Below are 27,552 nucleotides of genomic sequence, written 5' to 3'. Positions count from 1 at the left end.
GACTACAGATGCGCACAACCACCCCTGGCTAATATTTTATTTTTTATAGAGATGGGGTCTCACTATATTGTCCAGGTTGGTCTCAAACTCCTTGACTCAAGGGATCCAGGACAGGATAACAGGTGTGAGCCACCACACCTGGCCATGTGCATGAACTTCTAAGACAAACACAAGGCCCCACAAAAGTTAAGGTTTTCCCACTTAATTTCCAGGGGATCTTTTGGTGCAAGGATGAGAAGCCCTTAAAAGTACACAGACAACTCCAAAGATTCAAGACAGTTCATTTGGGCTGGGCCAGCCCACTGGGCAGACTGACCTTCAAGAAAGGCCCACCCATGACATACACCAGATGGCTCTCCAAGAATCTCTCCAGTCCTCAGGGTCCCTAAGGTACTGGACAGAGCTAGGAAAGCAAACCCATTTGCTTCTTCCTGCAGGAAACCCCTTGAGGTCAAGACCCCACAATCAGACGAGGATGCAGTGGGTCACCCTCAGTCAACAGGCCAGACTCAAGGTGGTATAATGTCTTAACCAAGGGTGTGGGCCTCCAGGTCTGACTCCCACCTCAGTGCTCCTTTAATAACCACTCTTTGTTAATTCTCCTTAACAGAGGTTCCTGGCAAGTCAGTTCTCTCTCAGGTCTTCCCTTTCCTCACCTACAAGATGAGATGGAAATTTGGGGGGTAAGGGGATGATGGCGCAAAGCCCACCCCGCCCAAGGGCCCCTGGAGCCTCCATCCAAATTCCCACCATGCACCTGCCCCACAAATCCTGCCCAAGGTGAGGGCTGGTCCCGGGTCCTCCAGCTGCCTCATCAGCGAGTGCAGGGCAGGTGGAAGCCTCCAAGGGGGCGACGCAGGCTCAAGGATGCAACTGGGCCAGGAGTGAACTGGGGCCAGGAGGGAGGTGTCCTAGCCGCTCGTGGAACCCAGCCCAGGTCCCCGACCCCCTTACCTCCATGGTCTGTATCTCCTGCTTGGTGAGGTCGTTGGACACAGCGCACTTGGTGCGCAGCCCGCGCAGGGTGCCCATGGAGATGCCGATGAGCTTCTGGAGCTGCCCACACTGCTGCAGCGCACGGCTGGCCACGGACCTTGCGCCTCCCTCCGCGGCCGGCCGCCGCATCACCCCCGCCACCGCCCTCCTTCTCTCCCATTGCCGCGGCGCCCAGCGCCGCTCTATGCAGGCAGCAGTGGCGGAGGCAGGGAGCCCGGGGCGCGGGCGCCTAGGGGAGGAACGGGGGAGCCTGGAGAGCTGGAGCAGGAGCGCCCCTCAGCGCTGCCGGAGCCAGGATGCCGGTAGAGTTTGCAGACGAGTCTGCCGCTCCCGCCCTCAGAGCTGCGGCGGCGGGGGGAAAAAAGCCGCGGCAGCGGGGGCAAAAAGGCGCGAAAAGCGGCGGGGGCGGGGACAAAAAGCAGCGGCGGTGGGGGACAAAAAGGCGCGAGGGCAGGGGGCAAAAAGGCGCGAAAAGCGGCGGGGGCGGGGACAAAAAGCCCCCGCGGCGGGGGGGCAAAAGCCGGGAAAAGCGGCGGCGGCGGGGAGCAAAAAGCCATGAAAAGGGGCGGCGGCAGGGGCAAAAAGCCGCGGCGGCGGGGTGCAAAAAGCTGGGGACGCGGGGGCAAAAAGCCGTGGAGGCGGGGGAAAAAAGCTGTGGCAGCAAAAAGCCGGGGCGGCGGGGGCAAAAAGCCACGGTGACGGTGATATTTGGTTTTACTTGCGTTTTGTTAGGAAAAGAATGCTTCAGCTCTTAATTTAAAATTATGTTTCTCCCTCGTAGGATGAGTAAACTTAGAATGCATTCTCAGACATATCCAAGTTTTTGTTAATATGAATTTGGGGAAAAAGCATACTTAAATAGCTAAGACTTCTTATTCTAGGCTTGACCCTGTGTTCGACATCTTTTGAATTTGTAGTTGCATAGGCTGCTCTCTGACACTGGTTAGTGATCTGGAAGCTATATTAACGTTAGGGGAGGTGGTGTATGAGCATTAGAGGTATCCTTGCAAGGAAAGACTTGTCTTATCTCAATACGTCTTTTTTTTTGCACACAAGAAAGTCAATGTTTGAGGCTTCTAAAATCTTCCTATTTCCAAGTTGCAGAGTACCATTGATTCCTAAACAAAGATCTAATTTTTGACTCAGAGACGTGGCAAGGTAGAGAATCATCATTATAATTTAACAATCTCCAAGATAAAATTCTCTCTCTGATATTTAGATTTTGCCCAATTATTAAGATATTTGGGTGTTTCGTTAAGAATAGAAGACTCTAGTCTCTTGAGCAGAGACTATAAAGGCCTCAGATGATCATTTATAATTTTATGCTCTTTTTTTTAACATCTTCAACACATTTGGAAGCAGCCAATATTCCCCAGAGTTGTTGTGTTTTTTAAACCAAATGCATGGTTCAGTGGTGGAAAACTGGGCTGATCCAAACAATATTCAGTAAACACTTCACTTCAGATGACCTGTTTCGTATTAAATAATCTCTAGATCCTGTCTTCAAAACTAACTAGATCAGATAACCTACCCTAGATTTTCACCTTTTAGGGTCTGTTAGCTGCAGTCACTTTTGAGGAAATGATTGCAATGAAAGGATAGCGTTGTAGATGGGGAAAATGTTTTGACTAATTTAAGGATAGTGGTATTTAACATGAGAATTTAAGTTAGACACATTTGAAAATTATAATGGAGTCTCTTGGCTGAGCTTTAAAAAAAATAGCGTTTAGGCTAAAAAGGGAACAGCTACCTCTCCTAAAATCAGAAAGCTGTTACAGTAATTCTCCATTCTCTAGAATTATCAGGAAGCACCCTTGTGATGATTTAATTTTGCTCTTGGGAGTGTGAGCCTGTGTAGTCGTGGAACCATCAATTAGAATGATGGCTTTCTGATCGCAAAGTCATTCGTTCTGAAAACAATATTTTTCATAAATTTCATAAGTGAGAAGTTTTGATCTTGCCTTTCCCAAGTAACTCTCTTAATAAGAGGCATCAGCATGCTTCAGTGACAGCTGTCACCTTCCAGTGCTGAGAATCATCTTTGAGTTCTCCATTTCACTCCCTACACTCCAGTTTAGCTGCAGTTCTCTTGGCCAGTCCTATGAAATACATGCAAGGCCTAATGACTTCTCACCACTAATACCACTCATACTAACAGCATTCTCACCTAAGTCACTACCTTCTTTCTCTGGATTACAATAGCCTCCCAATTTATTTGCTTACATAACCTATTCATTCTACACAGTGCACCAGATACACCCCTTTGAAATGCAAACACAATCATGTTATTCTCTTGTGAAATTATCTCATATATTCCTATCGCATTTAAAATTAATTCAAAATAATCCCATGATTATCAAAACCCTACATGCTCTTCCACAGCATGGTTTGGTTCCAAGATGTCTCTTCAACTTTTTTTTCACTGTACTGAAATGGTGACTAAGAGTCATATATTTGTTTTTGCTCAAAAAGTCTTGACTTGTAAATTTTCCAGTTTCTCCTTTACCCACAGGTAACTCTTTCCTCATAAGGCTAATTGCTTGCTTCCTTGAGCAAGCAATCTGCTCAAAGATACCCTTCATTTTCTACCTGATATTAATAATTTTAATCATTCATTATTCCTTTACTATGCTCTATAGTGTATACAATTACTGTTCTTTGTCATGTTATTAACTAAATTATTTATTTGTTTCAGGAATGTATTCTATAAATATTGTACACATAAAAATTATGTTATTTTTATTGCTGTATGCTCAGCTGCCCAATAACAGTTTGAAGATTAACATATTTGTTAAATGGACAAATACATTCTTTCACAAATATTAGTTTAATACTTTTATATTCAACTCCCTATATACTTAAAATATGAATTAGAAAATTCAGAATCAACATTCCATTGGAAAAAACTAAACAATTTGTTATAAAACATCCTTAAAAGCATCAGAAAGTTAATACAGCAATGAAGAATTACGGGATCAAATTAAGAACGGTATGGAAGCCTGTTTGTGAGGCTTATGTTTGGGTTATCTCTTTACCTAGAGTGACTATAAATCTCCAAAGAGAACTAAAGGGAGAAATAACCATATCTACTAACATGGTAAGGGTATTTAAACATCTTTTAGTTATTGAGAAAATTGCAAGAAAAGAAAAAAGAGAAAGGGAGAAAGAGAAACAGAGCGATAGGGATAATGAAGGAGAGAAAGAAGAAGAGAAAGGAAGAGGAAGAAAAGTAAAAAGAAGGAGGAGGGGGAGGGAGGAAGAAAGAAAGGTGAAAAGAAAGAATGGTAAAGTTTTTAACAACATAATTTATCCTTCTAGAATATGAATGTTGGTCTATTTGATGATGTCCCATAGATTCCTTAGTCTCTGCTCATTTTTTATTTGTTATTCTTTCTGTTTCTCAGAGTCAATATTTTCCATTTTCTTATCTTCAAGCTCATTACTTCTTCTGTGTGTGCAAATATACTCTTAAATCCCTCTGGTGATTTTTTAATTTTTATCATTGTAGATTTCAACTCCAGAATTTCTGTTATCTCTTTGTTGATTTTCCTACTTTTTCATATTTTTTTCTGATTCCTTTATCTCTTTGTTTACGTTTTTCTTTCGACATTTGTGTATAATTAAGAGAGTTGTTTTAAAGTCTTTGTGTAGTAAGTTTGATGTCTGGGTTTCCTTAGAGATATTTTCTGTCAATTTAGTTTGTTCCTTTGAATGAGCCATACTTTCCTATTCTTTGTATGCCTTGTAACTTTTTTTGAAAACTAGATATTATAATAATTATAATTACTATGTGGTTACTCTGTAAATCAGGCCCCCCCTACAAAAACACTAATGTTTTGTGGTTTTAAATTTTATTTACTTATTATATCGTTAAGGTTTTTTTTTACAGTGAAATTTTCCAAGGTGGTTTACAAAACTGTTTGCTTTATAAGGTGTCGTCACTGAAGTCTTTTTGTTTCCTTAACAAATGTTAAGCTAATGTTTGGACAGTGATTTTCTTGTATGTCAGGAACTAAGAAAATAGGCAAATACAACAGAAACAAAAAGAAAAACAAATAATCATTATCCAGCAAAATATGTCTCTAGGCCATGCACACTGGCTTTGTGCTGGGTTCTTTAAAGCCGGCACAAAGTCTGAGTACACTCTTGCACTGAGTGAAGTTCAAGTTCACTCTTACACAGAGCTTGCACTGAGTGGAGGGATCAGCCAAAGTAAAAGTGTAGGGTCTTCTTATGACATTTGTCAGCATGTGGCTTAACCTATGCATATATGTGACTTTCTAGACTCTCCCATGTACGTGAATGATTTTGGATGTCTTAGTTTTCCAAATACTCTTCTCCAATTTTTCTTCCTGTGCTGATGGTGATCTACTATATGTGTAAACTCTAGTTTTTTCCCTAAGCATCTGTACTTTGTTAGGTCTCCTTGCAGAGTTTCTTAATAATGTCCATTCCTTATCTGCTCTGTATTCTAGCAACACAGAAAAAAAAAAGCCTCTCATTAGTCCTTTAGGTGTCCCCCAGACCAGTCAGAACAGACACATAATAATTTGCGGGTAAGATCTCTTGTTCCTTTGGACCATGGACCAGGGTTCCTCACTGGGAACATGGGCTTCTGACACTTCAACACTGCCAATTTGCTGGGGCAAAGGCAAGTTAAAAAATGTCATAAAGTTTTCAAGTTGTCTTTCTCTTGAGTCTGCTTTCACTTGGTTGTTGTAATCTTTTGACCATTTTCCAGAGTTTTGGCAAAATGTATTCTGACAGTTTATCTTAGTTGTGTGATATTTCTGTGGGGAAATGAAAGATTGCAGCTGTCTCCACTGCCATTTTGCTGATGCTCCTCTTTTGTCAATTTTTGCCTCATGTTATTATGCTTTGTTATTAGTTCATGTATTAGTTTTCTAGGGCTGCCATAACCAAGTAACACAAACTGAGTGCCTTGAACAACATAAATTTATAGTCTTATAGTCCTGGAAGCTAAAAGTCTGAGATTGAGGTGTCAGCAGGGATGGTCCCTTCAAGGGGTATGAGAGAAAGCCTGTTCTGTGCCTTGTTTCTAGCTTCTGGTGGTTTAGTGGCAGTCTTTGGCATTCCTTAGCTAATCTCTGCCCTCATCATCACATGGTACTCTCCCTGTTTGTATGTCTCCTTCTACTCAAATTTCTTCTTTTTATAAGGACATCAGTCATATTGAATTAAGGCTCATCTGATTTTATCTTAACTTGATCATCTGCAAATAACCTATTTCCTAATGAGGTCATATTCAGTGGTTAGGATTTCAGCATCTATATAGAGGAAACAATTTAGCTCATAGCTGTGCATGCATGATTGTAATAGCTATGTCTTCCTAAAGCATTGACCCCCTTATTACTACAATATAAATTTTTAAAATCCTATTCACATTTTTAATAGTCTATATTGTATGTTATGAGTATAATGAGTTCAGTGTTCTTATGATTGCTCTTTGCATGATATTTTTTGTCATCTTTTTACTTTCAATCCATTTGTATCCTTGCATCTCAGCGTATATTGGGATCTCTTGTTTTAATCCAGTCTGACAATCTCTGCCTCTTGATTGGATTTTAATCTGCTCACATTTAATATTATAATTGGTATAATTCTATTCATGTCTGCCATTTAACCGTTTGTTTTGTATATTTCTCAAATATTTTTCTTCATTGAATTATTTGCAACGAATGAATATTTTCTAAAATAGGGAACTTTAGATTACTAATGAATTATTTTACTATATATTTTTGAGAATTTTTTTTTTTTTTTGAGACGGAGTCTCACTCTGTCGCCCAGGCTGGAGTGCAGTGGCGCAATCTCGGCTCACTGCAAGCTCCGCCTCCCACGTTCATGTCATTCTTCTGCCTCAGCCTCTCCGAGTAGCTGGGACTACAGGCACCGGCCACCACGCCCGGCTAATTTTTTGTATTTTTAGTAGAGACGGGGTTTCACTGTGTTAGCTAGGATGGTCTCAATCTCCTGGCCTCGTAATATGCCCGCCTCGGCCTCCCAAAGTGCTGAGATTACAGGCGTGAGCCATCGTGCCCTGCCATTATACACATATTATTTTATAGACAATTTATGATAAAGAGAAAACATGCATTTCTACTGTCTTTTATAATGTTAACATTACCTATACCGGTGCTTTTTTAAAAATGTGGATTCAAATGACTGTCTTGTGTAACTTGCTTTTAGCCTTAGGAATTTATTTTAGTGTTTTTTTTTTTTTTTTTTTTATGGTAGGTCTGCCAGCAACAACTTCAGTTAATATTTCTGTTTATCTCGGTAAGTCTTTGTGTTATCTTAATTTTTGTAAAATAATTGCTGGATAAGGAATTGGTGGCTGACAGTTTTTTTTTCCTTTGCATCTTTTGAATATATTTTTCTACTGCCTTCCATTGTTTCTGCTAAGTCAGCTTTTAATCTTACAAAACATAGGTGTTTAAAAAATAAACATGTGCATGAATATTTATAGCAGTAATATTCATACAGTCATAAAGTGGAAACAATCCACATGCTTGTTGACTCATAAATGGACACCCAATTTTCAGCTATAACAAAGAATGAAGTACTTATGTATATGGTGTAATATGGGTGAAATTTGAAGGCAAATATTACTTGATTTTATTCACATGAAACATCAGGAATTGGCAAATCCTTTGGGATATAAATCAGATTAGTGGACGTTAGGGCTCAGGAAAGCAGAATAGGGTGTAACAACTTTATGCATAATGAATTTTTAGAAGGGACATGATGAAATTGTCCTGGAACATTGTGAATATACTAAAAGCAACTGCATTGTGTGCTTTAAAATGGTTAAGTTATTAATTTTATATTATGTGATTTTTACCTTAAAAAACAAAAAAGAAAATAGCCTTACTCTATACATAATAAACTGAAGATGTGTTACAAATTTAAACGTGGAATCCGAAATACTATAATATTTAAGGGATAGCTAAGTAGAATAACACTGAAATTTAACAAAATGAAATATTAAAAAGAAAAAAGCACAGTAACTAAAAAGGGAAATATAGTTAATATTTTTCCCTCCATTAAGCATGCCATTAACTAAGTAAAAAATCAAGCTGCAATATGTAAACTACATTTTCTAAAACCATAAAGAAAATAAGAAATGAAAAGGGATTTGGGAAAAAAATCCAAAGGTACAGTCAACTACACAAAAATACTTAGTCTCATTAATCATTATGAAAATGCAAATTGTAACTGAAATAAGACAAAACTACAATTCAAAGAGAAAGCCTAAAATTTCAACCCCAAAAATATTCTGGGTTTTGGAGAGCTGGGATGGAATAGGGCTCCTAACCTTACAACAATGAAAGAAACAAACTAACTTCAAAGCCATGACTTTATTTTTATAGCAACCAGGTTGTCAAGAACTGAGTCAAAATGTGAGGGAAAACAAGCACCTGCAAGGAGAAAGAGGACAGATGCACTTACATAGGACAGATGCAAATAGACACCACTATGACAAGTAAAGCTGGAATAATCGATAAATTCCTAAAGACAAAGTGGGGCTGGTCAGATTGGGAGACAGCTGACAGCTGCAGAAGTTGGGAAAGATCCATGACCTTGAAAACTTTTTCCCCACAAACCCACTATGATCTCACAAGCAATTGGAAAGGTATCCAAGAGAGTCTGTATACGATACAGATCAGGGAGAGCAGAACACTTGGGAGGTGACCAGGTCTTGGGGGCCGAGCCCTTATGAATACGATTAGTGCCTTTATAAAAGAAGCTCAATGGAGTCCTTGTGTGCCTTCCACTATGTGAGGACATAGAAAGAAGGCACCATCTATGAACCATGAAATGGGCTCTCATCAACACTGAATTTGTGAGCATCTTGACCAGAGATCTTACAGCCCCAAGAAGTGTGAAAAAAAGAAATATCTGTCGTTTTTTAGTCACCCAGTTTATGTTATTTTGTTATAAGAGTCCAAATAGACCACGATATTCCACTTAATATGTAGGGGAAGGCAACACAAACTGCCACACTTAGAATACTCCTGATGCTGGAAGTATGAAAACAGGAAAAATAAAACAAACCTGCTCTTGAAGGTGAAGGAGGAATATCATTGAGCTCAGCAACACAGCCAGGAAAAGAACAGAAGTGGGAGAAGGCTACATTCCTGAGACCCTGAGAAAAAGCACCTGCATAAGTCTGAGATGAAATTACCCACCCTAGTTATAATTGAAATCCCATAAAAAAGAGAGGAAAAAACAATGGAGCAAAAGAAATATTTTTCAAAATAACTGCCAAAAATATTCTAAAAGAAGTGACAGAAAATCAAACTTCAGATATAGGAAACTCAGAGAATGTCAAATAGAACAAACGTAAATAAGAATTCCATCTTGAAAAATCTTTAAAAAATCAACTCTAAATTTTATATCTTGCTCCAAATATATAGAGATATAAATAGGTTATAATCAAGATAGGGAGAAAGCCATATCATGGAAACACTAAAATAAAGCTGTGGAAAGACTACATTGATACTAGACGCAACAGAGTTCAGAACAAGAAAAATTATCAGAGATGAGAGATAATATATAACATAATAATCAATTCTCAAGACGATGTAAACATCCTACTAGTTAGGGTATGCAGCTAACGACAGAACTTCCAAATACATGAGGTAAAACATGAAAGAAATCAATGGTGAACTAGAAAAATCCAAAATTATATTTGCAGACTTCAACACTTTTGTCTTAGTAATGGACAGACTAGGCACAACCTCAGTAATCATATGGAAGATAAGAACAACAATATCACCAACAAGACATCCAATCTTCAATGGCAGATACTCTTTCCTTTCAAGTGAAAAAAAAAACAATATGGCCTATTCTCTAATAAACCCAGAATTTATAATATTTGCGGTCTTCCTTCCTTCTTTCCATCTTCCTTTCTCTTCCCTTCCCTTGCCTTCTTCCTTCCTATCTTCTTTTCCTCTTTGTTTTCTTTTCTTTCTTTTTTCTCCTTTCTTCTTTCTTTGCTTCCTTCTTTCTTTCCTATTATTCTTCCTTCCCTCCTCCCTCCCTTTCTTTCTCCCTCCCTTCTTTTCTTCCTTCTTTTCTCTTATTCTTTCTTTCTCACTTTCTTGGTTTCTTTCCTTTTATTCTCCCTTCCCTCTTCCCTCCTTTTCTTCCTTCCTCCCTCCCTTCCTTTTCTCATTTTTCCTTCCCTTCTTCCTTACTTCCTTCCTTCTCCTCTTTATTTTCTTTGTTTCTTTGCCTTCCTCCCTTTTACCATTCTCTCTTCCTCCTTTCCTCCCTCCATTCCTCCTTCCTTTCTATTCTTTCTTTCCTTCTTCTTTCTTTCTTTCTCTTTCTTTCTCTCTCTTGTGTTCTTGCTTTCTTTTTTCTCCCTTCCTGCCTTTCTCTCTTCCTCCCTCACTCCCTTCCTTCCTTCTCTCATTTTCTCCTTCTTTCTTTCTTTCCTTCCTCCCTTCCTTCTTTCCTTCCGTTTTCTTTCTTTCTTTTCTTTTCTTTCTCTTTACTGCAATTCATATTATTTAAAAAAATTAAGAGTGGGAGGGAGAAAAATAAAGAACACTTTAATCTGCAGGTAAATAGATTATGTCTGCTGGAGACAAAATAATGGCCTCCCAAAAATGTTCATGTCCTAATTCCCAGAGTCTTACATACGAATATGTTAGGTTGCATGGTAGTGGGAAGTTACATTTCAAATGAAATTATGGTTGCAATAAAATGACGGAGAGATTATCTTAAATGGCTGGGATCAATGAAATCACAAGCTTCCTTATAAGTGAAAGAAGAAGGCAGAAGAAAGACAACCATGGAGGTGGTGTCGTGAGAAATTAACATCACTGACTTTTAAGATACAAGAATGAGGACCCAGCGCGGTGGCTCACGCCTAATCGCAGCACTTTGGGAGGCCGGGGTGGGTGGATCACGAGGTCAGGAGTTCAAGACCATTCTGGCTAACATGGTGAAACCCCATCCCTACTAAAAACACAAAAACTCTATTGGGCATGGTGGCACGTGCCTGTAGTCCAAGCTACTCAGGAAGCTGAGGTAGGCAAATAGCTTGAACCCGGGAGGCAGAGGTTGCAGTGAGCTGAAATCATGCCACTGCACTCCAGCCTGGGCAACAGAAGGAGACTCCATCTCAAAAAAAAAAAAAGATAAAAGAATGAGGTCATGTTCCAAGGAATAAAGGTGGCCTCTGGATGCTGAAAAATATCAAGTACATAGATTGTGCCACATAGCCCTCAGAAAGACTACAGCCCTGCCCAAAACTTGATGTTAGCACTGTGAGTCTATTTAAGGCTTCTGAACTCCAGAACTGTAGGATTAACAGTCACTTTATTGTAAGATATGAAGTTTGTGGTAATTGGTTACAGCAGCAAGAGGAAGTTTATATAGTAATTGTATCATGAAAGTGAGAACCATAGTTTACAACTGCTTTTAATACTGCACTTGGATATTTGAAATCATGTACATGGAAATGATCTCTATGTGTATGAGGGAGGATAGCAAATTGATGCCAAAATAATGCAAATGCAAATCTTACACTCATTTATATGTAGGTTTAATTTAATCCTTGAAATTAAAATGAAATTAAAGGATTATTATATTTTGATGAAATTAGACTAAAATGAACAATAACAAAATAAGATCTTACTTATATTCTTTATGTGGTCAATAAAGAAGTGATAGTGGAAAAAAACAAGGACAAATGAAGGTGATGATTTAGGAAGTTGGAAAGATAGCTTAAACTACAAAATGGTATATAACTAGTGAACACTTAGAAACATTGATTGACGAACTTCAGCTTTTGGCTTGGGGAGAGCATAAAATGAGAGCAGCTGAGGTTTGAAAATTTGTAACCTCCTTGTGGAAAAACAGGGGAAAAGACATCTCAGCATAATAAGATTAATCTACTAAAGAGTCAAGACTTGATCCATTTGTCCTTGTAATTTGAAAGCTAATCAAATACTGATTTGATGTACTGTGTTAACAACCATTGCTGATTATCATCGCATACCTGGCATTCTCTTTTATCTGATATCTAAAATATTTGGTAATTCCTGGACTTTCTCTTTTCAAACCCAGTAGGGTTTACTTTCAATCTTAGAACAGTTGTCTTTGAGAAATTCTTCCCTCTACTTCGTCTGTGAATGGGAATAGCATGGTTACCTATACACTGTCGCCTCAGAGAACATTTGTTAAATTAAAGCCAAAGTTTAAAGCAACAGCTTTAACTCACTGGTTTTACTAATTTTTTCCTCCCCAATAGCCACAACGATATTGATACCCTCACACCTTTTAACATAAAGCTTGGTGTTGTCTATTTTTCAGGTGCTGTCATCTATATGATCTCAGTACTTTAAAAATCAGCTTCCAGCCCATATGGTGACTCATGCTTGTAATACCAGCAGTTGAAGAGGCTGAAATGACAGGATTCTTTGAGCCCAGGAGTCCAAGAGCAACCTGGGCAATATAGCAAGACACAGTCTCTACCAAAATTTAAAAAAAAAAAAGGTGGGCATGGTGATGTGCACCTGTTGTCCTAGCTATTTCGGAGGCCAAGGTGGAAGGATTGCTTGAGCTTGGGAGGTTGAGGCTGCAGTGAGCAGTGATTGCACCACTGCACTCCAGCTTGGGCAACAAAGCAAGACCCTATCTCAAAAAACATATATAATAAAAATAAAAATCACCTCTCATTGATTTCTACAGAAATATGAACAGGCGACGTCCATATAGACATAAATAATAATATATCTGACAATGGGTCCATATGATATTCAAAATGTAAAATACCTATCTGTGTAATTGACTGGTTAGTCTCATTAATGAATAGAGATTCAATTCTACTTCCTTGTTCTAGATAAATTATACAATCTAGCTTTTCATTTCACTTATTTACTGATAACAACAGGAAGAATGACAAGATATCTATTTTGGAAAATTACTCTGGTAGGAGTAAAGATGAAACAATGATAGAATTGCATGGAAAACTAGAAAAAAGTATGGTCTTCTGATATTCTATCACATCATATACTAAAGGCCTCATAAAACTCAGATATTTTATCTAAAAAATGTTATTTTCATCTTAGGAATGATCAAAGCATGACACTAGAATTGTAGTACAATGAGTCTCACAAGCACATGTGATAAAAGGGAGGAGGAAAACATCATTACTGATATTTTAAATGTATGTATAAACAAGAACCTCAACTTGATATGATGCAGATTGAAGGAAATCACCCATAATTCCATATTAAGAAGGCCTGTGATATTTTATGGGAAAATAAATAGAGAAAATGCTAACAGAAACCCTATTAAGCATTAAGCTTTATGGAGCAAAGACAAATCCAGTGGTGAAAGATACACACTCGAGTTCTGTTTGTTGTCTTGGAACAATACGGTTTAGAGGTGACTGGTGGGTGAGGAGAACATATGCGAGTTCACCAAACAGAAAAGCTGAATGAGGCAATGCCTCTTCCTGACCATATCTCTTACTCAGATAACTATATAATTTATTGCCCAGTAAAGCGTATATTTAAAAATCATATTAAAAGTCATGCAATGAAGTTTTCCAGGGAAATCAGGACTTAACAGTCTCACTCTGACAATAATGAATAGCAGGGTTCCCTCAAGATAGACTAGGACATGACCCCACACTGGCAGTTAGTAGTACCAGAAAAGAACCCATGGAAAATCTTTACCTTATGCTTGAGGTAGGGGCCAGGCTAAAGTGAAAGCCAGACATAAAATTCTATCTAAAATATATCAACAATTGATGAAAATATGTGGTGTACAGGCACAGAATGTCTTTACTGGATTGTTGAAATAGTAAGATAAATTCAAATTTTTACATTGTTTTATTTTCCTCCAGTTAGGGCTTGAGTTTTGTCTCTGGACAGTGGCTGTCAATTGGAGACTTGCCTTTCTGGGGTTCTGGGCAGGGGGTTGTGGATGCTTAACATGTGCCTTTCACAGGAGATTTCCTTACTCCTGCAGTGGCCAGGTGTGCATCCCACGACCAGGCCTCCCTCTCACAGAACATCTGCTGAGACTAGGAGAAGCCTGGTGGCTGTTGCCCGACCTGTGTCCTGTGTATTTCTGACAAGAGCCACTCTCAGAGACCCTGGCCAGGAGGAGAGTTAGGTTCCAGTATAGGTCAGATCAGACACATGGAGGCCACAGGATGAAACATGGGAAGTCACAGAAGTAGTTTTATTACTCACAGATCCAGAGAGAAGAGGGTAGCTGAGAAGAGGGTTTAGCTATGTCCCCAGCCAAATCTCATCTTGAATTCCCACATGTTGTGGGAGGGAACAGGTGGGAGGTAATTGAGTCACGGGGGAGGTCTTTCCCATGCTATTCTTCTGATAGTGAATAAGTCTCACAAGATCTGATGGTTTTATAAAGGGGAGTTTCCCTGCACAAGCTCTCTTGTCTTGTCTGCTGCCATGTGAGACGTGCCTTTCAGCTTCTGCCATGATTGTGAGGCCTACCCAGCCATGTGGATCTGTGCGTCTATTAAACCTCTTTCTTCTGGAAATTACCCAGTCTTGGGCATGTCTTTACCGATGGTGTGAAAATCGACTAATACAGTAGCACACCTCATAGGGCTGAACACAATGGGGAAGATGAGTGGGGAGCAAGAGAGAGAAAAGGGGTCTGTGGGACTCCAGCCTTTACTGGGCCCAGAACATTACCCAAATAAGTTTTCCACGGGGCTCTAGCCGGTGGGCTGAGTGCCAGCAGGCACATTTCTTGGCTCCTGCTGCAACTGAGCAGGTCACTCTGGCGTGTGAGGGCTGTCCATGTGGGCTGTGAGGTCTGTGGGTTGAGTCAGGTAGGTTGTATTCAACGGTTCCATAGCGGGGAGTCACCAGGAGGAGGCAATTGTGTAGGGTCAATATCGGGGCAAGCCACACTGACAAACTGTGAGGGTTACAACTGGAAATTGTCAAGGGAATCTCAACCCAGTTATCATATGAGAGAGTTCAACTTACATTCAATGTGAATGCCATGGCAATATTAAAATGTAAGAATTCGCTCCTTTCGTGCTTGAGGTAAATAGGAGAAACCTAGAATTTATGTAAACAGTGAGAAGATTGGATGCGTTTTCCGTCACATATTTTAATACTAGCAGCATATTATATATGTCAATCCATCAGGCATTCAGAATTACATGCTTATGAAAATTTTTTGCACCATCAGACAAAAGACAAGGGTAGAAGATATTTTTAATCCTATAAACACTAGTAAATTAAAAACAGAAGGACCTACATGTCCTAATATATCTATGTTGTGAAAGGCTGCCCTGTGAAATCCAGGATTTCTTAAAACGTATTTTAAAAATCATAGGTTTCAATATTTTTTAGAAATCCATTTAAATTTTCTCTTGCTATTTTACAATGCCTATTTATTTATTTAGTGGTTCTGCCGATTTTGATGTATATCCTAAACTTTACATTTTCTTTAAAGTATGTTTTCTACAACTTTATGTAAAATGTTTCAGTTTCTTCACATTCTCTCCCTGTCCTTTTGTTTTGCTCTTATATGGTGGCCTTGAGTCTTTTCTCTGGCTTTTCAAACCTAGTAAGACTAAGACACTAAAGTAACTTTGCCCGTGGTTTGGTAATGCCTTCTAAAGCACATCCTAAGCTCTCGTGCATACAGGGGTCTCCTTTGAGCTCTATGCTTTTGAGATCCCATATACCTAAATTCCAGCACTCCAAATCAGTACTGCTCAGTTTTAGTTACTAAGTTTAAAAATGTCTTCTAATAGCAAGTTAGTTTAGTGCGCTCTTGCTTCTTTCTTTACTGCTGGTATACATGTATATTCCTTTAAATGAATCTTGGAATTTAAAAAATTTAAATTATACTAATGAAACTGCATATTGTTGTGAATTGATAGGTGAATTTGGAAAGAATTTGTCTTAATAATATTAAATCCTTTTTATCTAGGAATCATATGTGCCTTTATATTTATTCCAGTCTGTATTTATATCACTGAGTAAATATATAGAAATGTAGATACATACAGCTGTAGTTATAGATAGATACAAATATAGATATGACATGTTAAATCTATATCTATCCCATATAACATATATACATGTTATATGTGTGTGTATATACATATGTTTGTGTTATTAAAGAGATCCCTTAAAATTTTTCTTTTATTTCCTACATAATTTTAGGTTGAGCTTGAATTTTCCTTGTATAAAAAAGCAAATATTTATACTAGTTTTAATACTGATGTTTAGACATTCTATCTTATTTTAGCATTGAATATTTTCACAATTATTATAAATAATATCTAGTATTAATAATGTAACTTAAAAATATTTAAAATTTGACCTTTGAATTATTTTATTGTTGAATTTAAATTCCTTTAAGTATTATAGTAAATTTCTATTTTCTGCTTTCTCTATGCATATGCAAATTAATCTATACACTTCTCTATCTCTATGTAGTAACATATGAAAATCAGGCCTCTCTTCTAATAGACACACACACGTTTGTATATAGAATATCAGACACTTTATAGCATTTAAAATCTTTAAAGGCATGCATATTACCTTTTAACAAATATATTTTAGCATGTACTGAGAATCACCTATTTATTTTTTATTTGGGCGAAATCAGTATAATTATTAATTTTATTGGATTACCAAATTTGGTATCACACTTTCATCCCCAAGGTGGATATTTGTTTCATTTATTTTTGCTATTTTCTTGTCTTACTGTTTCAAATATTGTTGGATATTATTTTTATTTTCTTTGGCATTTTAGTATCAATATTTGTAAGTGATGTACTCTAGATATTTTTTCTTCAATATCTGGTGGGTTTTATAATTACTGCTATATTGGATTTGTAGGAGACATTGACAAAAATTATTCCTGTATGTTTTATAGCTGTATGAAGGAAACCAATATATTTTACCCCAAAATATATTTCCTTGATATATTTCAAAATGGCTATTCAGAAGGGCTGGAAATGCAAACATAGCTGCAAAGCTGTCTTGGGGAGATTTGCATGGGTAGAGAATCTGCCCTGATGCAGCCAGGCTTTCTCTGAGGTCTGCCTCTTTGTCTGGATCTAGGAAAGTTTAACTGAGAGTCTGAGGTCTCCAAAGGTCTGAAAGAAACTTTTTCTGTCTGTTCTTTCTGAGGATTGCTCCCAGTGATGTTTCACCTACGTAATAAGTCCACTGTTGCTAGCCAGGGTCCTTTTCTCACATAACCTTTTTTTTTTCCCTGTGATCCAAGACCCCATTCTTTCTGTAAACTTCATGTGGTAGATAAGCTTCTGCAACCATCGTGTGTCTGGGTCTTCATTCTAAGGGCTCCAGTGTACACACATTGCAGAAACCTGTATGCCTTTTCTTCTATTTATCTGCCTCCTATTAGTGATTTTCAGGGAAACTTCAGAAGGCAAAAGGGACATTCTCCTTTAGTCCATACTCAGACAAAATCCCCCAACATTTAACTGATTCCTGATACCTTAAAATCACCTTGAAAAATCCATACATTTATAACCTTTCCTTCCCTCTATGATTTCTGGCCAGCCTGGGTTTTGTTTTTTATTCCGTTTACTTCATCCTCGAAAAGATCTATTTTAGGTCTATTTATTCTCATTTATTGACATTGAGAAAAGAAAATAACTTTCATGTGAGAAATGCAAGTCCTTTTAAAGAATCAGGCCCAGAGAGATATAAAAATGAGACAGCAGTTCTGTCCTGCTCCTCTTTGAGCTGTGTGTTCATCTAGGCTGCTTGCTATTGCCACAGTAGCTATAAATTAACCAATAATGCCACACCAGACACTATAATCCACACCCAATAATAGTGTAACAGTGTATAGACAGTCACTAATATATGTTATTTCCATAAGCCAATGAGAATTTCTGACAAACCTCTTTGCATCATCCCACTTCTTGTCCCTTTGTTGCCTTTAAGAAACTGCTTGTTGCAAATCTCCAATGGAGTTCGTATCCAAGCATACTTGGGTCTGTTTCTTCCAGGCAGCTGTCCTCATTTTGGCTCAAGTAAACTCTTTGAATGACGTTTTCTGCTTCAGCCTCTTCCACATAGATTAACAACATGGATTTGTGTCACCATGTGCAGCAATTAAAATGTTTACACTTTTCCCCTCGAGGGCATTAATGTGTTTTCCTGAGCACTTGGAATAGCCACATAGTGTTTACTTTCTAGATTATGGTTTCTCAACTTTGGTGCTACTTACCTTTAGGACCAGAGGATTCTTTGTTGTGGGAGGCTGCCCTAGCAATGCTAGATGTTTCGTTTGACCTCTAAATTTCACACCTCCACCAGTCTTGACATCCCCACAATAACCCCAGACATTGCCAAATGTCTCCTGGGGAAAACTCTCCTCCAGTTGACAGCCAAACTTCTTGAAATATTGGAATTGTCAACTGAGTTTTTATGTTATCCAAAACAAATATTTTTCTTTGTTTTTAAACATCTACTTCCATCTACTTATCTATTTATTTTTCTTTTATTTGTAACTTAATTCCATCAAGGAGAGAGAATGCATTTTCAGTTTTGCTAAATTTTGGAAGAATGTATCGATTTTTTATGACCTGATATATGGATGATATGTAGATATTACATGTTTATCAAATTATCAAATTTCAGGGCAATAATAAAATAAAAATTTATAATATTTATATTATCACTGTATATTAGTTATTTTCTTTCTTCACTACAGGAGTTTTTCAACCTGTAGGCTGTTTTTCAATTCTAGGTTATACAGTAGATTTTGAAATGTTATGTTTAAATATCTACTTCTCAAGCACTCATCTTTTCAAATGAATGAATCCCAAGCTCTTATAATGCACATCATTTAAGGGCAGATTTGTCAATATATGGTTCAGAAATAATTATGTAAAATTTATAAGAAAATTAAAAATTTAGATCCTTAACTCAGCAATAATCCAAATTAAAACTTGATTTAATTACATAATTTAAAATGACATCAGAATACTAGTAAAAATGTAGATAAGTTTATATAATCCTTTATAGCTGTAGGACTTTATTAGCATAAATTCAAATACAGGAACCAAAGTAAGATTGAGACCTATAGTAAAAGGTTAAAATATACACATTATAGGGGCATGATTAAACTAATGTAAAGCATAATAACATGGAGAAATATCGCAAAACATACATTTTACTGAATTAATTGCTTTTTCTTTTCTTTTTTTTTTTTTTTTGACACAGAGTCTTGCTCTATCGTCCAGGCTGGAGTGCAGTGGTGCAGTCTCGGCTCACTGCATGCTGCGCCTCCCTGGTTCATGCCATTCTCCTGCCTCAGCCTCTCCGAGAAGCTGGGACTACAGGCGCCCGCCACCACGCCCGGCTAAGTTTTTGTATTTTTTATTAGAGACGGGGTTTCACCGTCGTCTCGATCTCCTGACCCTGTGATCCTCCCGCCTCGGCCTCCCAACGTGCTGGGATTACCTGGCCTACTGAATTAATTGTTAATATTTAATCATTACGTGAGAACAAAGGTAAAGAGTAGCTACACACACACACACACACACACACACACACACACAAAAGTGCAATATTGCCAAATAAACATGTGATGTTCAGATACACTAGAAATCACACCTGTGTTTTCTCCACAGATGAGTAATAATTAAAAATCACAATAATATTTATTGTACATATGGAGGTAAAGATACTCAAAGTATTACCCTAAAATACATTTTTTCTTTTTGAGATGGAGTTTTGCTTTTATTGCACAGGCTGGAGTGCAATGGCACAATCTTGGCTCACTGCAACCTCAGCCTCCCAGGGTCAAGGAATTCTCCTAGCTCAGCCTCCCAAGTAGCTGAGATTACAGGCATGCACCACTACACTCGGCTAATTTTTTGTATTTAGTAGAGACGGGGTTTCACCATGTTGGTCAGGCTGGTCTCGAACTCTTCACTTCAGGTGATCTACCCAGTTCAGACTCCCAAAGTGCTGGGATTACAGGCGTGCGCCTGGCCAACTTTTTGACTTATTTGAAAATGGCTACTTGGAAGACTGGAAATAACTTCTTCTACAAGAATAGCTGAACAGCTGTGTTTATTGGGGAGATTTGCATTTGTAGAGAAAATCTGCATTGATATAGACAGGCTTTCCTGAGATACTCTCTTTCTGGGTTTAGGAAAGATTAACTAAGTCTGGCACGTTTAAATTTCTAAAAACCATTTCCTATCTATAATTCCCAAGAGGACGGCTTCTCCCTGGGAGGCTTCATCCATGTAATAAGACCACCTCTGCTGCCAGGCTCCTCTTTCTTCCTTGTCGTCACCTGTCTTCCGCAAAGCCTGATTTACCAACGTACATCACTGTGTTTTCTGTAACCTCGAGACAGCATAGACGTGTTAACTACCTTGCCTTTCCTGGAGTTTGTATATATATAGTATATATTTGTATATCGATTTATAATATACAAATATTTGTATATGTATATTTATATATATTATGTAAAGTCCAAGTGCATACTTGTGCACATAATTATATCTGTAAACCTTTTTTCCTGTTAATTTGTACATTATCAGTTTGTTTTATAGACTCAAATAATTAAAGCTTCAAGGGAAAAATTTAAACTTTCCTATAGAGAAAAGACAAATATATATGAGACAAATAATATTTAGAGTGTAAGACGCTTTTTAAAGGGATATTTGCAATTTCTGTCAAAATATTTAAATATACATTTGTTACTTTAACTATAAAATTTCAAATAATTTAAGCTAAATACATAGTATATGCAGAAAATTTAGCAATATTTGTATGTAGCACGTTAGTGTGCATTACTGTAACCAACTGTCTAATATAAAGAACTAATTAGGGTAGCATCTACTTTTCAAATATCTCATTTTTTTCACACACATATTAAATAAGACAAATAACGTTTAAACTTTATTTGTAAATTTGCAGAATAGTATTTTTCAGCAGATGGTTTATTTTAGGAAATTCCATCTTCACATTGTGCTATGCTTTTATGAGTTCCAGCTGCTAACGGATAATATTTTACTGCTGAATCTATCATGTGTGATATAATTGCTGATTATATGCCTTAAAACACAAGCAATATAGTTATTTTCAACTTGGAGCAAATTAAAATCTTATCAGTATTTTAAAAATCAAGAGTTGTCTTCTTCTGGTTAATTATTTTAAACTTGTATTTTTCTCTTTATGTTTTTAGTGAGTTGTCTTACCAAGGAGAAGAACACAAGCTGATTATTCTTTTTTTTTCTCTTCCATCCACCTCGCAGTTGTGTTAACAATTTCATTTCTCAGAAAATGTTCTTTCATATCCATCTTACAAGATGAGACACCTTTTAACTCTTCAATTGAGATGTGATACCTGCAATGGAAAATATTCCAGCTTCATGAATATGGGGATACAAATACTTATCCGTCTAACCTCTTTCAGTGCCATATGTTTACTTTACTCAGTGAATTACTCAGATGACTGGTAATTTCTTCTGAAATCACAAATGAGAGGATCAGAGTTCTGGCTGTTTTTTGTACCTCATATGACTCCCAGTGCAGACAATTGTTTCTATGGAGCACAGACAGTTGAAAGGATTGACTTTCTGCCTAGAATAGTTTCTGCTGTGCTTCTTGTCCTTCTTGTGGAGATTTCAGATGATCTGAAATGCTTTTCTATCTTAAGAAAAAACTCAGCAATTCTCCCACCTGAGAGGAATGTAAACTGTAGTAAGTTAGCAGAAGCAATCCGTAAAGTTTTTACATTGTTTGTTGTAAAATGCAGCGTTGGTGTCTCCATCACTAACATTTTCTGTCCCTCATTGCTCTTTCTTTGACTGCAATAGTATACCTCTAGGCAAATCTGTATTCCCGAGACAGAGTGCCTTTTTGATTAGCTATAAGTACACTCAATGGTAGGTTGAAATACTAGTTTTTATCTATGGCGAAATTGAATCACATCTGTGATTTTTTTTAAAAGGAAATTTAACGCTTGCTATGGTTTGAATGTTTGCCCCTTCCAAACCTCATGTTAAAATTTGATCCTCAATGTTGCAGGTGGAGCTAACTGGGCGGTGTTGGGTAATGGGGTTGGACCTTCATGAATTGATAATTACCTCCCTTAGGAATCTCAAGCTATCTTCCCTCCTCGGTGGCCTCAAGAATTAGTGTACCATTCTTTATTCAACTATAATTCCCCCACCCATCCTTTTTGAGATATTAATTACATGTATGTTACACTGCTGCATATTGTCTCACTTATCAGTGAGTTTCTGGCTTTCTTATTTTAGTTTACCCTTTGTCCTTTAGTTTGTAAAGCTTCTATTCTTTTTCTATAAATTTCCTGATGTTAGAGTAAATTCCATTACTTATTCTATCTCATGGAATTTTTATTTCAAATATTTATTTTTCATTTATACATGTCACATTTTTCATTTTATAACTTCGATTTTTCTCCTATGTTCAATTTTCATTTAAGTAATTTCACATATATATGTATTTATCTATATGTATTTATAAAATATATTTACTTTAAGGGCCTTGAAAATTCCTTCTTCTCTGCCATTTATAAATGGCTTATTTTTTTTTTTTTTTTTTTTTTTTTTTTTTTTTTTTTTTTTTTTTTTTTTTTTGAGACAGAGTCTCGCTCCGTCACCCAGACTGGAGTGCAGTGGCGCAGTCTCGGCTCACTGCAAACTCCGCCTCCCGGGTTCACGCCATTCTCCTGCCTCAGCCTCTCCGAGTAGCTGGGACTACAGGCGCCCGCCAACACGCCCGGCTAATTTTTTTTTGTATTTTTTAGTAGAGACGGGGTTTCACCGTGGTCTCGATCTCCTGACCTCGTGATCCGCCCGCCTCGGCCTCCCAAAGTGCTGGGATTACAAGCGTGAGCCACCGCGCCCGGCAAATGGCTTATTTTTATCCTGTTAATATATACCTTAACAGTATATATCTTCTAGCTTCTTTGCATGTCAGCGTTTTTTTGGGGGGTATTTTGATGTTATGCTATTGAATATCTAGATTTTATTGGCTACCTTTGAACAATGTTGTGGCACACAGTTCAGTAACTTCAGGATGTATATTTTTCTGTTGTTGTTTTAAATCTTCTCTTTAAACTTTGTTGAGTTAGTCTAGAGCCACCTGTAATTTGGAGCTAAATTAGCACTGTCACTCGGGCATGAACCTCCAGTGGTCTTTACTGAATATCCTGGATGTACAGAGGGGATTCCCTTCTCTGGCTGGTCAGAGCTAACTTGTCTTCCTGTCATGTGATGCCAGGGAAGTCTTCTTCCAACTCCCTGGTAGAGTCCTTTGCTGAGCTCCTTAGAATTTCATCCTATGTACATTTGGCTTAGGGACTTGGGAGAAACCTTATGCTGATTCTTGGTTCCTTTTTCTGTAAACGTTCTCTTCTACTACACATTCCAGCTGCTTAACCTTTTTTGATCTTTATCTGGTTCCTCAATGCAATGACAATGTCTGCTCTTTCTGGGATTCGTCTGTACTGCTGTCACGGAGAACCTGGGAATAAAGCAGGACTCATCCTGGCTCCTTCTCTTGCAGAGCACAGTCCTGTGCTGCCTGATGTTCAGTACTTCAAAAAAAAGTTTCATATACTTTGTCCAGTTTACTATTCTTTAACTCTAAAAGAGTAACTCCAGTCCCAGTTACAGCATCATGTTCTGTAACTCTACTCCTTGTTGCTTCATTCAGCCATTGTCTGGTATGATAGCCCCTTTCCCTTCTGTAATCAGGCCAAGAGCATAATATAATAGTAATAATAACTGCACAGCTTGCTTCCGTTGTGTAAAAAAATCACTGAGACTTAACTGTGTCCAACTTTTTAAATGTGAATATAAGTACAGCTAAAGCTATATTTTGGTTAATATTTGCATTGCATGCTTTTCCATTATTTACTTTCAACATATGTGAAATATAAATATAAATTATAAAAACTTTAAGAGAGTCCATTTAAAAAAATGTGGTCTTATTATGTTTTCACTGGTTTATTACAACGTGCATTCTTGACTTCAGGGTCTAATATAATTGGTACATTTCTCTATTTGCAAAAAAAGTACTTGACGATATTTTAAAATTCATTTATCCAACTCACAACTTATATGCCTCTGCTATTGTATGGAAGATACATTTTAAACTTTATGAGATAGCATTCTGTTATATAGTCGATATCCAAATAAATTTCTCCCCATGTTTATTTCTTTCATTAAAAAAATCGTTCTTCTAACTGCAAACTTTCATCAGGGATCATGGCTCTTCGATCTGAAGAGTAATCTTTAGTATTTCCTTTCCTGTGGGTCTGCTTGGGAGAAATACTTTATTGTGTCTTGGCTTGTGATGGATGTGTTCACCAAGTAGACAGTTCTAGGTCGGCATTTACTTTATTTCAGGACTCGAAAGATATCAATACCTCACTTGTTGGCTTTCATTGATTCATTCGAGAAGGTTGTTATCAGTCAACTCTTTCTCCTTATAGTTAGCTCAATTATTTTATCAAGTGCTCTTCACATTTTTGTTTTACTTTTCAGAAATCGTCCCATTATGTTTCTAGGTGTGTCCTCTGTGTGTGTTTTCCTTTGGTTTGCAAAGCCTCTTGAACCTGTGGTTTAATATTATCGGTGAATTTTGATAAAACCTCTAAAATTGCCACTTAAAATGCTGTTCAGACCAGCTGTTTTCTCCTTCTTAGATTTCAACGTGTTAGATTATTACTGCATCCTTTGTATTTTTTAAATGACCTTTCTCTACTTTTTTTTAGTTGGTTAATCTGTATTAGTGTATATTTTGTTTTTTTATTTTATTTTACTATTATACTTTATGTTTTAGGATACATGTGCACAATGTGCAGGTTTGTAACATAAGTATTCATGTGCCATGTTCGTGTGCTGCACCCATTAACTTGCCATTTGGAATTAGGTGTATCTCCTAATGCTGTCCCTCCCTTCTCCCCCCATCCCACAACAGTCCCCGAAGTGTGATGTTCCCCTTCCTGCGTCCATGTGTTCTCATTGTTCAATTCCCACCTATGAGTGAGAACATGTGGTGTTTGGTTTTTTGTCCTTGTGATAGTTTACTGAGAATGATGGTTTCCAGTTTCATCCAAGTCCCTACAAAGGACATGAATTCATCATTTTATGGCTGCATAGCATTCCATGGTGTATATGTGCCACATTTTCTTAATCCAGTCTATTGTTGTTGGATATTTGGGTTGGTTCCAAGTCTTTGCTATTGTGAATAGTTCCGCAGTAAAAATACGTGTGCATGTGTCTTTATAACAGATGATTTATACGCCTTTGGGTATATACCCAGTAATGGGATGGCTGGGTCAAATGCTATTTCTAATTCTAGATCCCGGAGGAATCGCCACACTGACTTCCACAATGGTTTAACTAGTTTATAGTCCCACCAACAGTGTAAAAGTGTTCCAATTTGTCCACATCCTCTCCAGAACCTGTTGTTTCCTGACTTTTTAATGATGGCCATTCTAACTGGTGTGAGACAGTATCTCATTGTGGTTTTGATTTGCATTTCTCTGATGGCCAGTGATGATGAGCATTTTTTCATGTGTTTTCTGGCTGCATAAATGTCTTCTTTTGAGAAGTGTCTGTTCATGTCCTTCACCCACTTTTTGATAGGGTTGTTTTTTTTTCCTTGTCAATTTGTTTGAGCTCATTGTAGATTCTGGATATTAGCCCTTTGTCAGATGAGTAGGTTGTGAAAATTTTCTCCCATTTTGTAGGTTGCCTGTTCACTCTGATGGTAGTTTCTTTTGCTGTGCAGAAGCTCTTTAGTTTAATTAGACCCCATTTGTCAATTTTGGCTTTTGTTGCCATTGCTTTTAGTGTTTTAAACATGAAGTCCTTGCCCACGCCTATGTCCTCAATGGTATTGCCTAGGTTTTTCTCTAGGGTTTTTATGGTTTTAGGTCTAACATTTAAGTCTTTAATCCATCTTGAATTAATTTTTGTATAAGGTGTAAGGAAGGGATCCAGTTTCAACTTTCTACATACGGCTAGTCTGTTTTCCCAGCACTATTTATTAAATAGGGAATCCTTTCCCCATTGCTTGTTTTTGTCAGATTTGTCCAAGATCAGATAGTTGTAGTTATGCAGCATTATTTCTGAGGGCTCTGTTCTATTCCATTGATCAATGTCTCTGTTTTGGTACCAGTACCATGCTCTTTTGGTTACTGTAGCCTTGTAGTATAGTTTGAAGTCAGGTAGCGTGATGCCTCCAGCTTTGTTCTTTTGGCTTAGGATTGACTTGGCGATGCGGGCTCTTTTTTGGTTCCATATGAATTTTAAAGTAGTTTTTTTCCAATTCTGTGAAGAAAGTCATTGGTAGCTTGATGGGGATGGCATTGAATCTATAAATTACCTTGGGCAGTATGGCCATTTTCATGATATTGATTCTTCCAACCCATGAGCAAGGAATGTTCTTCCATTTCTTTGTATCCTCCTTTATTTCATTGAGCAGTGGTTTGTAGTTCTCCTTGAAGAGGTCCTTCATGTCCCTTGTAAGTTGGATTCCTAGGTATTTTATTCTCTTTGAGGCAATTGTGAATGGGAGTTCACTCATGATTTGGCTCTCTCTTTGTCTGTTACTGGTGTGTAAGAATGCTTGTGATTTTTGTACGTTGATTTTGTATCCTGAGACTTTGCTGAAGTTGCTTATCAGCTTAAGAAGATTTTGGGCTGGGACAATGGGGTTTTCTAGATATAAAATAATGTCATCTGCAAACAGGGTCAATTTGACTTCCTCTTTTCCTAATTGAATACACTTTATTTCCTTCTCCTGCCTGATTGCTCTGGCCAGAACTTCCAACACTATGTTGAATAGGAGTGGTGAGAGAGGGCATCCCTGTCTTGTGCCAGTTTTCAGAGGGAATGCTTCCAGTTTTTGCCCATTTAGTATGATATTGGCTGTGGGTTTGTCATAGATAGCTCTTATTATTTTGAGTTACATCTCATCCATACCTAATTTATTGAGAGTTTTTAGCTTGAAGGTTGTTGAATTTTGTCAAAGGCCTTTTCTGCATCTATTGAGATAATCATGTGGTTTTTGTCTTCGGTTCTGTTTATATGCCGGATTACATTTATTGATTTGCGTATGTTGAACCAGCCTTGCATCCCAGGGATGAAGCTCATTTGATCATGGTGGATAAGCTTTTTGATGTGCTGCTGGATTCGGTTTGCGTGTTTTATTGAGGATTTTTTCATCAATGTTCATCAAGGACATTGGTCTAAAATTCTCTTTTTTGGTTATGTCTCTGCGAGGCTTTGGTATCAGGATGATGCTGGCCTCATAAAATGAGTTACGAAGGATTCCCTCTTTTTCTATTGATTGGAACGTTTCAGAAGGAGTGGTACCAGCTCCTCCTTGTACCTCTGGTAGAATTTGGCTGTGAATCCATCTGGTCCTGGACTCTTTTTGGTTGGTAAGCTATTCATTATTGCCACAATTTCAGAGCCTGTGATTGGTCTATTCAGAGATTCAACTTCTTCCTGGTTTAGTC

Source organism: Symphalangus syndactylus, chromosome 20 (genome assembly GCF_028878055.3).
Source record: "Symphalangus syndactylus isolate Jambi chromosome 20, NHGRI_mSymSyn1-v2.1_pri, whole genome shotgun sequence".
NCBI lineage: Eukaryota > Metazoa > Chordata > Mammalia > Primates > Hylobatidae > Symphalangus > Symphalangus syndactylus.
Note: the sequence above shows the minus strand (reverse complement) of the source record.